Here is a 16,468-nt window from a genome sequence, read left to right as displayed (position 1 = left end):
GGTTCCTTTGCCTTGTGGAAAGTGTGCATTGCCATGGCAAGTGGGTGTACAAGTTGAAGAGCACCCTTGGATGCACCAAGGTTGCCTATAAGGCCAGATTGGTTGCTAAGGGTTTTAAATACGAGCATGGTGTTGATTTCACGAAAGTCTTTTCTCCTGTAGTCAAGATGACTACCCTACACCTAATACTAGTATTGGTTGCTCAGTTAGATCTGGACCTTTATCAGATGGATGTTAAGATAGCTTTCTTACATGGGGACTTGCACGAGGAGATTTATATGCAGCAGTTTAAGGGCTTTGAGGAAAAAGGTAGGGAACACCTAGTGTGTAGATTGAGAAAGAGCCTTTATGGCCTTAAGTAGACACCTAGGGAATGGTACCACAAGTTTGATGCTTTTATGCATTCATAGGGCTATACACACAGTGATCTAGATCCGTGCTTATACATGAAGAAGACTTGTGATGGCACCCTTTGGCAGTCTTTTGATTTTGGCACTCTATGTGGATGACGTATTGATTGTTGGGAGAGCTCCTGACGAGTTGGATGTTCTAAAAAGTTAGCTTAAGAAGAGCTTTGAGATAAAAGACATGGGATAGGCTTCACATATTCTTGGGATGCGCATTACGTGTGACTGCTCTTAGGGGCTTTTTACTTGTCACAAAAAGGTTTCATATGTACGATGTTAAGCCTATTGGCTGTCCTTTGCCTTCTCATGTGAAGATGAGCCAAGCCGATTGTCCGTAGTTTGATGAGCAGAAGGCTGAGATGGCTAAGATTTCTTATGCATTTGGAGTGGGCAGCTTGATATATGCCATGATAGCCACTCGTTCTAACATAGCTTTTGTAGTGGGAGTTGTGGCACTCTATACGGCTACACCTGGTAGGCAACATTGGGATGCCGTCAAGAGTATCATAATGTACCTGAAGGGCACAACAGATATGCGCATATGTTATGGTGGCCAGGATATAGGAATCATGGGGTACACTAACTTTGATTATGTAGGATATGCAGACAACAGAAAATCCACCTCCGGCTATGTGTTTACCTTTGCTGGGGGTGCTTTTTCTTGGATATCTAGGGTGCAGAGATGCATGGCACTCTCTACTATAGAGGCCGAGTATGTTGCAGCCATTGAGGCTTGCAAGAAGGCTCTCTAGTTAGGCCGTTTGGTGGCAAACCTTGGTATGACTGATGTGGTTCCTACACTACATTCGGATTCTATGAGTGCGATCCAATTAGCCAAGAATCCGGTCTTCCATGCAATGATGAAGCACATTGAGGTGCAGTATCACTTTATCAGAGAGGTCATTGAGGACAAGTCTCTTGACCTTGCCAAGATATCAACTGAGGGAAATCCTGCAGATCTACTCACAAAAAGTTTCTCAGCAGAGCGTTTTGCCTTCTTTAGGAAATTGATGGGCGTTGGATGAGATGATCTCTATTCCTCATGCTGTTGTACTCTATGTACACATTTTTTTTTCCTTATTCCCTCTTTACTTGAGGCACATTCGGCTTTAAGTGGGAGATTGTTGGGGGTAAAGGCACCTGTGCCTAGCTGCCCGTGTATTACTACATTGACAGTTTTTGCACCTGCACATTGTAGGCGATGAGTGTCTATCATTGTCACTTCATTCTTTATTCTTTCAGTGACATTTGAATAAAGGGAAGGCCAGTCACACATTGTGACAATTAGAATTTCCACATCTTAAGTCTCAGTCTCTTGCTTTCTTGCTCCATCCACCATAGCTGACACCTTCCTTGCTTGTGCTTGCTCATGCTTCCACTTGTGCTTCTCCCTTCCAAAACATGTGGGGTATCTTGGAGAATGAGTGGGCCTTTTGTGTTCTTTGTAGGAGTGTCGGGGATTGGGAGATGGCTAGTAGGTTGGGGTATGGCCTTCTCTCTTTTATGTTGTGAAATGATCTAGACACAATATGTGATTGAAGATTTGAGATGGTCATTGTCAAGGAAAACCAAGAATTTTGATGATTGTTTTAGAGGATTTTTGTCTTTGCTTCTTTTTGAACTATGTATTGACATTTGTGAGCCATATTTATAGTTTTCTTTATCTCGTGCTGCAACTTTGAGGAGTCTTGCTTGTGCTATCTTGAACACTTTTGTCAAGTTTATGACAAGAATTGTGCATCGATGGTCCCCTTACATCTTGAATTTGTTTGTGTCGTGATAATCTCATGCTCCTTAATTTTTATTTCAGCATCAAATGAGGAGCTATAAAGGAGAACACTACTCTAAAATGCGAAGGGTTTTAAGCTTAGTGAAGATGAAGAATGGAAAGGATTTTCACCAAGGTGTGCGAAGGACCGCATGCCAACTGGTGACCCCCTTTGGAAACGGAGAAATAGGATCCCCGTTTGAAGTCTGCTCTGATACAAACGGAAGAAAACTCATGGATCATGCCTTTGGAATGTTTGTTTCTAGAGAAGGTATCTTAGGCTACAATGGAATAGGGGCTAGAGACAACTCAAAGAGGTGGCCTCTCGAAAATGAGCAGAAGAGGGATGGGATATAGGGGTATTAGAGATAATGTCCTTGATAACCCCATCGAAGTTAGTGTTTGTGGGGTTGTACAAGGGAGGAGGGCAAATGTGCAACTCCTTTGGAGCCATGGGTGGGCAATAGCCTAGGTGAAGGTGAGCAATAATCGGTGAAGAGAGAGATCGATTGAAGAATGAGAGAGTGAAGTGGGGATGGATGAGTCCTTGAACTATCTAGAGTGGTGCCTTGACTCTCTTATTGATACCATCAGCTAGGATGATGTGGCACATCTTGCGCTTAATGGGGGGTCACAGATGAGATTTCCCCCTCCCATTCTCTTTGTCAAGGATGCCCTCTTAGTTGTTTACTGTTCACATTGGTCACTCACTTGATGCTCTCTTTGTTGGATAAGTTGGTCGATGACGAGAAATCATTGGTTTAACTCTTCCTACTGGCGCTCAACTTTTGGGTCAATCTTTGGCAAATGATTCCTTTATGTTAGAAAGAGGCCACACCATCAAAGAGAGGACACACTTATGTTTGGCAAGGTGCTATTCAAAGGTACCTTCCATATTGGGAGAGTGGCTCACCTTTCTTGACCTACTGGCTCAAACATAGAGATAGAGGCTTTGGCGTTAGAGGGGTTACACACATGATGGAGAGCATTAGGGAGGTCATACCCCCAAAGGGGAGGATTGACGTAGACACTTCTCAGATATGGTTTGGACTCTTTACAAAAGGAGACAATTCTTCTTGCAACAGTGACTACCAATGAAGAGCGTTTGCCTTCTTAGTACAATAGGATGGCAGACTCATGAGATGGATAATACGAGTTAGAGTTTATAGGGTGCTTGTTGTACAAGATTAGTGTTATGGCTTATTGTGACAAGACTTGGTATTTAGACGTGGGCCTTGAGACATGCATGATGCATACTTGTAGATAATGGGTAAATATGATGCTCTTTCGAGTGTGTAGTGGGACCCTAGGAATTGTTTTGGAGAGTTTCATTTGCAAAGACAGCTAGGGATACCTTCTTTGGATATTCCACTAGATTGGGGAGGAGGATCTAAATGAATAGTATTAGAGTGATGGTAGTGGTGACTCAACAATGGATTGCACAAGGTATTCCATTACCTTTCCTTGTTGACATCTAGAGGAGATTGGAGGATAGGGTTAGATTGGAGAGGATCTCACTTTTTCTTGTGAGATTGCACAATGGAAGAGTAACATGAATATGGAGAGAGAGGAGAAAGGCTGCAATGAAAGAAGAGAACTGAAGAAGAAAATATGCTTTGAACTTTGAATGAAAGTTGAATACAAGTTGGATTGATTAGTCCTTGCATGCAGCCCAAGGCATTGGTGAGGGCATTGGATTAGGCTGATAATGACTGAAGGTGGCATCGGAAGACAAAAGAGAGTCCCGAATGCCAGAGTTTGCTGAAGAGAATAGAAGAAGAAATCTGTGCTGAACTTTGAATAAAAGTTGAATACAAGTTGGATTGATTAGTCCTTGTATGCAGCCCAAGGCATCAGTGAGGGGCATTGGGTCAGCCTGATGACTGAAGTCAGCATCAGAAGACAAAGGAGAGCCCCGAATGTCAAACTGTGTTGAAGATCTGCAAAACAATGATGACCAGCCAACTGGGGCATTGCTACAAATATAACAAAATGCCAAAACTGGCTCATTATTGCTTTTAGGGGCTAAAGAATGCTGACGGATTGATCAACAGAAAATTAATGCTGGCCGATTGATCAACGGAAAATAAGATAATAAAGTAATGCCGTTGCCATCATAAATGCCGGTCATCTCAATCTAACCAGTGTGAATGAAGTCCACATCCACAGAAAAAGAATGGCACAAGCTGGAAAATAGCCAATGAGTGTGAAGAAACTTAGAATTGACTTTAAGAAAAAAAGCATGCTTTAAACGGACCTGCCTCCCCCATCAAAACACATGGTAGATTGAGTGTGAGAGCTCCTAATGTCCGCATCTCGCTTAGATTGAGGCTTACAAGCAAGAGATGATTGTGCAAGACATAGGTGATTGTTAACACCCCCTCTCAAATCTTGGATGTGGCTGAAGGCCAAAGAAGACAGAATGGATCCAAGGGTGGTAGAAGAAATACCAATGCCGGTGAAGTTGTCCATGTAGTCCGTAATGAAGAAGCAGCTCATAATCATCTGGGAATCCCCCTCTAAAACCCAAGGGGCCAAGGAATCCACAATCGCGTCACCAAGTTTGTCCCCCCTTTGAAGGGGATAAGAGGGAAGCACTAGAGGAGATGGTGGGGGGTGAGATGGAACCTATGGGATAGGTGTTGCAGAATCACGAGTTAGTGCAGCTATTTACAATTGCCTTGGAGGACCCTACACAATGAAAGGGGAATGGAGCTTGTGAGGCCCTCTTATGCCAACCAGTTGCTGAAATGGCTCCTAAAGAAGAATCCCCAATGAAGACTGCTTGCACGATGAAGATAACTTGGGTATGGAGTCTAGTAAGGCTACGAACAAAGAGGAGCAGGAAGTCCAAGTCTAGAATGTGTAGGACTTCCAAAACAAACTTGGATGTGGATAGTCAGACAACAAAGGCAAAGTGCCAATACCACTAATAGGCATTGAACAAATGTCACCAAGAGTGACTATATCCTTTGTTGGACGAAGATCTTGTGACAAATCTCCTGAAGGAGTCATACGACTCAAAGCACCATTGTCGATGAGCCAAGGCTTCTTTGAAGACAAGACAATTGATGAAGAAGGCTGCAACTCATACAAGAAAAGGAATACTGACTCATTGTAACAATTAGAGAAGAGATAGATGGAAGGCTTGGATTATTTAGCTCCATCCTTCACTCTCAGACGAATGTGAGGGTGTTTCTTCCAACGCTTTTCTTCAGGATGAGTGCCATTTCACAGTATGGGCATTTAGGCTTTCGATGAGATCGTCTTGTCAAGGAATGTAAGTGCATCCCACAAGTGTTCCATCTTATTAATGTGATCTTGCAGAAAAAGGGAATCATTAACAAAAAGCATCCGGAGTATCTTCTCTATGGTGATGGATTGGGGGCAAAGGTCTTTTGATGGTGGAGAGAAGAGACCTCCATCCACACCTCTGCTACAATCCAAAGTCCGTGTACATGCATAAGGATAGAATCTTGCAAACTCATGAAGAGAAACGATCGCACTTGAGAATTATATCAATCCCAAAGGGTATAAAGAAATACTCTGACACAGAAACACAAATAACAATCGTACGACAAAACATAGACTGATAAAAGAACACAGTTAGGGGTAGGGTAACTCAGAGACATTGAATATAGTAAATAATTGAAGTGATATAACTGCTGAATATACAATGCTCATGCAACAAACACACTATGCCGTGAATGAATTCTGAACCTTGAACTTCTGTATCTCAAGGATCTAGGTAGGGGTAATGAGTTGGAGAGTGTGTCGTACTCTGAACGGATCCTGGATTGTCGCAAGGCAGCCTCCGGATGTTGAAGACCAGCAAACGCAGTAGTGAGAAGTTGGATTTGATGCAGATAGCAGTGAGGAGAGAGAAAGACTAAAAACGCAGGCAGGACAGCTTTTAGGAGAGAGAAATACTAAAAACGCTGGCAGGACAACCTAGAGAAGAGAAAACTGCCAAATGCAGGCTGGACAGTCTAGTGACAGCCTGCAAAAGCTGGGCAACAGCTGGAGGAGAGAGAAAACTGCCAAACGCAGGCTGCACATGACGTGGCAGGCAATACAACAGCAGGTCAGCTCCAAAATGCATGAAGAGGGCTGGAAATCAGGTGCCAACTGATGTAAACATCAATGGACAGCTTTGGCTGAGATGCACTCTGTGAATGGGGTGTGGGCAGCAAGTTGAAACACCTGAAATTTGCAAAAACGAGATTGTGGGTTGAATGGAGGGCAACATATGTATTTATAGAAAGTTTGGGCTCTCCCAAGTGGGTTTGCGCTTATGGGACATAGAAACTCTCTAGGATTGTGTTTCTTTTAAATAAATAAGGTTTCTTCATTAATTAAGCAAGTTTTGTGGCTGTTTAAGTAAAGCTAATGCATTTTTATCTCAACAAAGGGTCCCTTGTCTCATCTTAAAATCAATGCAAGGATCCTCCATTGGATGGGGATCCTCCATTGGATAGGGGATTGGGGTAGTTACAAACTGACACAAGTCGAAGGTGTGAAGGATACACTCCACTTCACTTTACAAGGCTAAGGGGAGTAGATTGCACTATCAAGTTGATCTTCTTTGAGGAGAAGGAAGCACGAGCATGTGAATAGAAGGTGCTGGCATGGCAATGCAAGGACCTCAAGTACAAGCCTTGTGATTGTGCAAGACGCACATGATTGCTAACATTTCTATGGTTATTAGCACACATGAGCTTAGGTAGTGTTGAGAAACCACTTCTTCCGTGTAACCCACCTTAGTTGGGGTTTTGCATTGACAGCCCCAAAAAGGATTGACACCCTCATTCTAGACACTTTATTAGTGGGTGCCGACTTTTTGGTGGGTCACTCTAGACAAATTGGTGCTTATAAATAGGCCACCTCTCCATTCATTTGACACTACTCTCACATCTCTTCTCATTCATTCCACACTCCTTCAGTCATTCTCCACCACCATCCCACACATTGACTCTCTTCCACATTCTTCTCTCCTTTCTTCATGAGCTCCACTATCGTTCACACCCAGCAAGGAGGACATTACAGGTTGTGACTTGTACATCCATCTCTACTTGGCATTCCATTGCTACATTTTACTGTGGTGTTCTACTACCGCATTCTACATCAATGTTCTATTGCAGTGTTCTACTGCGGCATTCTACTGTTGTGTTCTATTGCTGCGTTCTATTGCGATGTTGCGTTACATTGCGATGTTCTATTGCTGCAAAACCTAGCCCACTTTCCGGCATGTGAGGATTGTGTTTCGTTCCCTCGATAGCTGGTAATCATCTTCTTCATCTCCGATGACATCTGAGGACTGTGCTTCGCTCCCTCGACAACTGTCCTTCACCTTCCAGTATCTACTATTATAGCCCATCGCTCGAAGGACTGTAGTTCGCTTCCTTCGCTATGTAGATTCCCCACAGGTCCTTTTGCTTGATTCAAACATGACAATGCAATCATATTTTGAGCTTTGGCTCCATTGTATAAACTTTCTTCTCATACCATGATTCAATGCGTCATCACCCTACTCTTTTGTGTTTTTGAGTTTCTATTGTCTCACTGTGTTTGCTGTACAAACTCTGTGTTTCTCCTCACAAACCCTACTGTCTCTCTGCACTGTCACATATCTTCACATGGTATGAGAGCATACCTGTTATTCTGACACATAGTTGGTACTCAATTGGGTTATGCAAGGACCTTGTTCCTTTTGTAAATTGTTAGATGTGGGGAGTTAGAGGAAGTAGAGAGACACTGTGTTTGGGATTGCCCTAGGGCTTAGGATAGAGATCTAGACTTGGGGATATGAGGATGTACAGGAAGTCATTTCTATCTTTGTCTCAGGGCTGCAATTCAACAGGATTGCCATTCCAAATTTCTGGTAGATAGTGTGGACTTGGGGCATTTTTTGGGAGGGAAGTAATTGTGGGGTGTGAGGTAGAAGCTATGGGGTGCAAGAAGATTGAGAATCATGAAATTTTTTTAATATTTCACTCATAATCCATGTGGACTCTGGAGTATTAAAACCAAGGTATATAATCCACAAGAACAAATAATTTTAAGTTTTAACTTTAAGATATCATGCATCATTCTAAAACTACTTATTGGAAATTGAATTGCAACTTACAAGGCTCAAGAGGTAAGCTATTCAATCATAAAATGCATAATACATATGCCATAAATGATAAAACAGTGAACAATGAACTAAACTTTAAAGTCTAAGCTGAAAGAATATGCCCATGGTCCCATTGCCAAAAAACTTAAAAGATCACAAATATAAAGTCTAATCTTTGAAAGAACATGCTCATTGCTCCAAAAAAGACTACAAATATAAAGTCTAATCTCTAGAGTCTAGACTAAAGCAAAATGCGGCATGCCAAAATAGCCCAAAGGGCAACTGCCATCAATGTACAAATATAATATCGGCATGGCACAACAGCCCAAGTGTCACACTGTCATCAATGATCATAATATCGTATACAATGTACATGTGTCATGTGTCATGAGACCCATGATAAGTAAACCAAATCAAAGATCATCATCATGATCTGAGGCTGCTCTAGCTACTCTTGAAGTGCGAGCCTCATCATCATGTGTACCATGAATTGTTGCATCTCCCTCAACATCAGTATGTGTCTCCTCTTCTTGCTACATCTCCCATTGTGTGAATGGATCGGGCTTTGTTGTCATACTGTTACATAACATCCTCAAATTAGCACTAACGAACACTAGATCGTTTGCCCTCTCCACGCCAAGATGGTTCCTCTTCTTTGAAGCAATGTGAGTTTATGTACTCCACAATTGCTCTAAACAAGAGGAGCTAACCGATTGACTCAAAATACGGATGGCTAGTTGCTGGAACTTAGGACCATCCAAACCATAGTCCTCCCACCACAAAGCTGCCCTAATCTTATAGCGATCCTCCTGTGCACCCCCACAACCAATAGAACCCCGAAAGGTCTTATAACATGAAAGCTGATCTCTGATCTTTTGTCTAGTGCCATGATCAGGCACTAGACGAGACTGCTGGGAATAAAGGCCCTCGTGCCTTTAAATGTACTCCGATGTGAACACACCCTTAGCACTTGTACTTACACATATATATCTATCTAAAAACCTAAAGTGGTACACTCGTCATTGTACCTAAAATCGTGCACACTCTCTACTCTGCTCTCTCTCACCCTCTCTATCTCTCCGCACGTAAGGAACACCTTCTCTCTCGATCTTCGTGTCTAACCTGTCACCACAAACTGGTATCAGAGTTGCGGTTGAGGCATTCGTACCTCTTGGAGTTCGAGCAGGACAGGCGAGCAGGTCGTGAGCTGTAGAAGGCTCTAGCATGGAGAGTGTGTGCAATCGAGAGCTGTAGCGTGGCAGCATGGTAGTGCTGACGTCAGACACTGCACGACTCAAAGACGAGATTGGCAGGAGGTGCAGGCGACGACTGTTGAACTGGTGAGTGGGGCGACGACTGTTGGACTGGCAACGACCAACAATCGTGACCAGGCTAGTACAACCATCGACATGTGATGGGGCAGTTGCAGCGAGGAACGAGCTGCACGACGGAATCGTTGACGGGCCTCCACATGCGACGCGACAGCAGGTACCAGGTGGAGACCTGCACGGCGGGTCCATTGACCCGTCGTCAACATTCTTTTTTTCTTTTTCAAAGTTCCCTTTTTTTTGAAGTTTTCCTACCAAGGGTTCACGAGTGGAGGCACAACACAAATTTCCGTGCAATTCAAGCCCAGAAATTTGGGGCTTTTCCTGAATTTGGGGCTCTTAACGTAGAATTGGACAATTTGACTCAGAAATTGCAAAGTCGATGCACATTTGCCTGAGAATTTTGGGGTTTTTTTCACATTTTAGTGAAGTTCTTTCAATTTCACTGAAATTAGTGCAGGCAGGACTTGGAAAATTTGGGGATTTGTCTAGATTTGGTGCGAGCAATATGCAATAGTGATATCTGTCTCAGAAATTGCAGGATTTTGTGACATTTTGTCCCCAACATTTAGGGCTTTTCATGTACATGCACAAATTGGGCTGAAACTTATTCAATTTCTTGACATTGATGCACATTGGACCCCGTGCAACTTGGGGCTTTTGCAGTTTGGGCAAAATTTGTGCACCATTTTGTCATTCTATGTACATGCATGCTTAATTCCATGCAATTTGGACATCAATACTTGGTAAAATTTGGGGTTTTGCTGAAATTGCTCAATTTTGGCAGAATTGGCCTGTTCTATACATGACAGAGAAAATGACGCATGTGACTGACAACCAAATGTAATGGGTAGTAGGTCCAAAATGCTCAAATACATCCGAAGACGAAGCTCCAAGTGGCTATCATGCATGGGTAAACCAAGTGGCATCCATAGCTGACCAAAGCATAAATGCAAGAGGCCTAAATGTCAAGCAGTGACAATAGGCATAAACCGGTCCAAAGCATGCCAACTCAATCCAAATGCTAGTGAATGACGACCAAGACGGAGCCTAATCCAAGCTCAAAAGCAGTCCGGAACAAAAAAAAAAGCATTTGACAATCTCCAAATACATCGGTATGATCATTCAAATCGCCGGTAAGCACCCCGTATTCAAGAACCAATGCATACACCAAGTAAATGAGCTTCAGCCCATTGTATTACAGCAGCATATTCACTGTCAAATGAAGCTCAATCGGTGCCCAAATCTGCTCCAAATCAGTCCCAAAGCATAGACATAGCATCCCATAACATTCGGGCATCACCGGGCATCAATAGGCATCAAGCGGGTAATGCCAAGAAGCATCAAACATCAAATGTCAAGTGCTGCCCTGTTTTTGACAGTCCTGGGACTGTGTATACAGCAATGGCTGAAGGTGAAAGCACTTGATTGCTTGTAGTATAGACTATTAAAGAGGAAGATATCTTATAGCATAGTATTGAAGAGGGAGATTGCTTGTAGCAAGGTAGAGAGTATTGTAAATAGAGATTATTTGATTTCAGTAAATGGTATCAAAACCACTCCTGATATTTCTTGTAGTAGGGTAGAGAGTGTTGTAGATAGTACTGAGTGCTGCTTCAAAAGAATTTGTATGCAAGAAACCATATTCTGGAGGGAAGGAGAAGAGTACACAAAATTTGGAACAAAACTAAACCTTTGAGAGGGAATGATTGTATCGATCATCGGGAGCCAAGAACCAATGCCGGGGAGTTCGAAGATGATTGGGAAGCTTGCAAACAATACCGGGAAGCCGGGAAAGGAGCTGGAAATGCCAGAAGTGGATCAGCCCAGCCCTCTAAAAATGCGGCGCATTTTGCACTGGTTGCTTCTGGGGGCTGGGGAGTCTTCAACAGTGCTACTGAGCACTTGGCAATGATCAGGGGGCTCCAATACAGCCTTGCAAGGTGCCAAATGAAGGCCGGGAAGATCGGGGAGGAGGCGGGAGATCAAAACATACCTGCAAATGAAGGTGCCATGGCTGCCATTGAAGCTCGAGTTGAAGCTCTTGAAATTTGGGCTGAAGAGAATGCCGAGCAAGCTCCAATGTCTTTGCTTTGATACCAGTTGAAAGGGAAGTAGAACCCAGGAGGAAGAAGCTTGGCGGTGAGAGCTATGGCAGATGGAGAGCAAGAGCAAGAGGGATAGAGAAACTCAAAGTGGGAACTCCAACAACCACAATGTGTGGCTGGGCCTTCCTTTATTCAAACTGTCACTAAAATAATAAAGAATAAGTGACTGTGATGGGCACCCGCCACCTGCAGTGTGTAGTGGTGGGTACTGTCAGTGTAGTAATGTGTAGTAATACACGTGCGGCTAGGCGGAGGCGCCTTTATCCCCAACACCGTGCTCCAGTAGATCAATTTCCTCCGAATAGAATCAAGGACAGGAAGAAATTGCTGGGCAGGAGTGATGTCGAGTCCCACTTGGAACCCTAGGTATTGGATGGTTTGCCCTCTGCTCACCCATCTAAATCCCAGGTGGGCGCCCCACTCCATGCTGGAGTCCGGGTCTGTGAGGAAACCAACCAACTTTCGTCAGTTGATTTTCGCTCCTGCTGCAAAGCAGAACACGTCAAGAGCCAGCCTCACTGTCTCCAGCATCAACTTATCTTTCTCTATTTAGAGAGGTGTATCATCTGCTTACTCTGAGTCTAACAACTCAGTCTCCTCTCTCACTGGAAGTCGGAGGCCTTGTAATCCGCTCACACGTGACCTGAGGAAGTGCGACATCGCCTCTACGAAGAGTAGGAATAGGTATGGGGCCAGGGGACAGCCCTATTGAACCGATCTCTCCAGTCGAAACTCCTCCCCTCGCCTTCCACCTATGAGAATCCTACTGGTGGCCGATCTGTACAGGCCGGAGACCCCATGAATCCAAGCCTAGGGGAATCCCAACCTCACCATGGTGCCCTCTAGGAAATCCCAGTCCACCTTGTCATAAGCTTTCTTGAAATCCAAGAGTAGTACTGCCAGTCTCTGCCCACTGTGCTGAGCCCACTCTGTCGCCTCAAAAAAGGTAAATACATTGTCTAGGATGCTCCTATCTTGGACAAAGCCGGTCTGTGTGTCATGGATGATATCTGGAAGCACGGGGCATAGTCGCCTACCAATCATCTTTGCCAGCGCCTCATAGGCCACTGACAATAAGGTGATCGATCTCCACTGGGAGAGCTCCAATCAGTCTCCCCCTTTGGGGAGAAGATTGATAAGGCTTGCCGAGAGACTCCCTGGCATTTGTCCTTAAGTGAAAATCTCTTGGAAAGGCATCAGTAGGGGGTCCTTCACCACTTCCCAGTAGGTAGTGAAGAAGGCCTTAGAGAAGCCATCCTCCCCCGGGCATTTCTGCCCATCCTGTGTATGGAAAGCCTCCTCTAGTTTTCTTCTCTGTGAAGGGGGCTAGGAGGGAGCGTCCCATCTCCTCTAAGACGAGGGACGGGATGTGATCCCATATTTGCTGTCTACATCTTTGTCCTTCAGCTGAAGCTGTCTCCTGCTAGAAAAGGCGCGTGTAATAGTTAGTGGCAATCTCCATTACCTCATCTGGGCTAGAACGGGTCTCCCCCTACTGATCCGAAGGCTGCGTATTTGTTCTCCTGCGGTGCGGGGCTGGTGCATTGGAAGAACTCCCTACACATCGTATCCTCCTTCCGCGCTTAGAAGGCTGCTGAGGTGTGGAAAGAGAACTATGAGCGCTTGTCCTCTAGGCCAGTAATGGCTGCTTGCGCGTGGATTTTCTGTGCATGGAGGGTGGCATCCCCTGGTGCCTCTTGCAATAATCTCTGCGTGGCTGCAAGTTCCTACCGGAGTGCTCTCTCCTCCTCTCAACACTGCTGCCTGGCTTGTATGACTGCCTCTTGGCAGATTCTGCTCGACTCGGCTAGGACTTCTGCAACCTTCTCTGCTATCTGGTCTTTCTTGTCCCACTCTCTGGTCCAAATCTCCTCTATCTGTCTCGTCACCTCCTCCCTCCTATAGATCGAGTCAGGGATCTGACACGATCGTGTGTCTAGGGCGGATGCTGGGGGATCAAGTCTCAGGAGAACCGGGCAATGATTGGACAACGTGGTACTTGCCAACTGCTCAATCTGGCCTCCACGAGAGCCTCCCCACTCTCCCACATAAAACTTGTCCAACCGCTCCAGCAGGACTCCATCTAGCAGCGTGTATCCCCAAGAGAAGTCCAATGACCTCTCCCTCCTGTGGAAGGCAGGGTCTTTCCAAGCATCACATGCTTCGACTGCAAGCAAAAAGACCTCCCATGCCTCCTGCTCCTCCCCAGCCATGCCCTGGTAGTTTCTGCCTCTGCACTGTTGGTCCTCCAAGGCCTCGAAGTTGTTGAAATCTCCTCCAACAATCCAAGAGTCCACCTCTGGGAGTCCATCTGCGATCTCCACCCAGAACCTGGTGCGTGCCCTAACCTCTGTAGGGGCATAAACATTGAGGACTCCAATACACGAGTTCCCAATATCCAATTTGATCCATAGAACTCTCCCTGCCACTATCATCCTGTGGTCTCGTACACAGGCGGTGAGACTCGGGCCAATAGAGGTGCATACTCCTCCACTCCTGCCGTGGACACCTATGGCGTGCTCCCAGTAAGTGTGCGAGCTGCTAGGAAGTATCTTCCCAACCCGATGGGCCTGGGTGGGGGTGAACTTGTGCTCCTGCAGAAGCAAGATGTGGATCCGGCCGGCAAGGGCAGACTGCAACTCCTGCTGAACAATCAACTTCCTGGAACCACGTGTTCCACTGTAGTGGAGACTATTCACATTCTAGGATGCAAGGTGTAAGCTCATGGGGAAACTTGTGACTGACCGAACAAGCATCTGTTCGGTGTGGATGCTGCTGATGAGGAGGAGAAACTGTGAGGCATGCAAGTGTGCTTTACCACCGGTCTGGATGGTAAACTCCAGTCCGCCATGGTGGCTCTCGGTCGGACCATAGGGGTGATAGATGCTCCAAGTGGTATTATCAATGCATCTATCAGCTGTGCTGAGAATTGCGACTCTGCACATTGGTAGAAACGGGCCGTTTGTGCCAGGGGCCACTCGATCGCGTCCCTCGGATCTCTCCACTGTGGAGGGGCTCGAAAGATAATGCTCACGTGTGGGACCTCGGCACCAACCCACCAGTTAATGCCCATCATGCAACCTGGCCATTGTTGTGCAAACAATGCTAATCCTTCATCTCCCATCCACTGGGAGATGTGATCCACCACCTGACTCTTCAACTCCTCCTCAATTTGTGTAGTCGTCCACTCCCCTGAGTAAGAGAACTGAAGAAAAAAGGCGTAGTTTGGTCTATCTGGTGATGGTAGTAGATGGACCTTGCCCGTCCTTGACTTACAAACCACAAAGATCCCTACCTCTAGAGGTAGTGGGAACTCTCTGCGCTCCACAACTCGCAGGTAGGACCATGGGCCACTGCGGAAGAACTCCTGTGGCAACAGCTGTGCCTGTCTCGGGAAGGTGTGGCGGGTAGCAGGGGCAGATGAATTGGTGGTTGTGCGGGAGGGGGAAGACTGCTGGTGCACGGAGGAGGTAGGTGTGTGTGGCTCATCACCTCCTGTGGGAGGAGGGGGGGGTGGGTTTGGGGGGGCTCACCTGACCTGGGTGCGGATCGGGGGTGGTGGTGGGGGGGAAGAGGATTGAGGGATGGTGGGATGGATGGAGATGCATGGTGGGTGTGGGTGGTGGCCCTGGCAAGGGGGGGATATGGGCCAAGGTCAGTGGGGGTGGGTGGGTGAGGGGACTGTGGGAACTTACGCGAGGCAGTCTGTGGCACGGGTGGAGAATGTGGGGGGCTGCAGTCGTGTTGAGTGGGATGGACAAGGGGGGCTATGGAGTGCTCTGGCGGGGGGGGGGGGGCGCTCGCCCACCTGCACCCTGCTCACGGGGCTGGGTCTGAGGAGCTAGCTGCGCCCCCCCTTGCCTTCTCCCTCTCTGTCATCTCTGGACTCGTGTGAATCCGTCAACGTCACCTTCGGACCTATGGGCGGAGTCACCTTGGCTTCGAAACGCGTACAAACTGCTGCTTGATGCCCAAAGTTGTGGCAGCGCAGACACTGCCCTGGTTGCCTAGTCACAATGACCTGCTATCTAAAGGAGTGCCCGCCTGCTTCAATCTCTAGGAACTGTGGGATATTCTTGACCTCTTTCATTGCCACCCGTACCTTTGGGACTCCTGCTGCTATCACTGCATCCATGAAAGATGCGGTAAGGACAGTGCCAAAGAGCCGTCCAAAGTCTTCCACCAACTGGCGATATTGAAATCGCCAGACCGGGGAAAAGAAGGGTGACCGGGTGCTAAAGAAACTTGTTGTGGAGTGCAAACGCCTCCACAATAAAGCCATTGTACCAAGGGACCATGTATATGACCCCCTTCGTGGACGTATATGGTGAACTGGCAAGTAACTCGCGAGCTGCGTCTGCCGAGCTGAGCCAGACCATGAAAATCCCTTCGCCGAATAGGACCGCCTGCACGATCTGCGTTGTGCCTATTCGCAGCGTGGAGTGAAGCCAGTCCCGAAGCTGGGCCCTGGCTGGGGAATGTCCTACTACCTGACCATAAATCTTTGTTTCCATTAGCTCCAACTCCTTAGCTCGGATGGCTAAGAGCTGCTCCTTAGAGAGGACTACGCACAAGGTGTTGGACTGGGGGGCACTTACTGAGTGCGCCGGCGTCGGACCATAGGTTTCCATTGTGCTTCCCTGCTGGGAACCTACCTATCACATTGCTGTGCTACCAGAGGGGGGAGTTGCTGTAGAGGGAGGGAGCAACTGGGGGCGGGGGGGAGTCGATGGCGAGGAGGG

The 16,468-nt window shown here is 46.4% G+C and overlaps 1 protein-coding gene across 3 annotated transcripts in view; it reads left to right on the top strand.

The window, feature by feature from the left end:
- SOS1 (sodium proton exchanger, putative (NHX7) (SOS1)) overlaps window positions 1-16,468 on the top strand; it is a 214,738-nt gene that overhangs the window by 126,662 nt on the left and 71,608 nt on the right. The window lies entirely within an intron of this gene.

This window comes from Lygodium microphyllum, chromosome 17 (assembly GCF_053477565.2).
Source record: "Lygodium microphyllum isolate KBCC chromosome 17, Lygodium_microphyllum_v1.1.10, whole genome shotgun sequence".
NCBI classification, from domain to species: domain Eukaryota; kingdom Viridiplantae; phylum Streptophyta; class Polypodiopsida; order Schizaeales; family Lygodiaceae; genus Lygodium; species Lygodium microphyllum.
The sequence above is the reverse complement of the archived record's forward strand: the minus strand, read 5'-3'. Positions and strand labels throughout refer to the sequence as shown.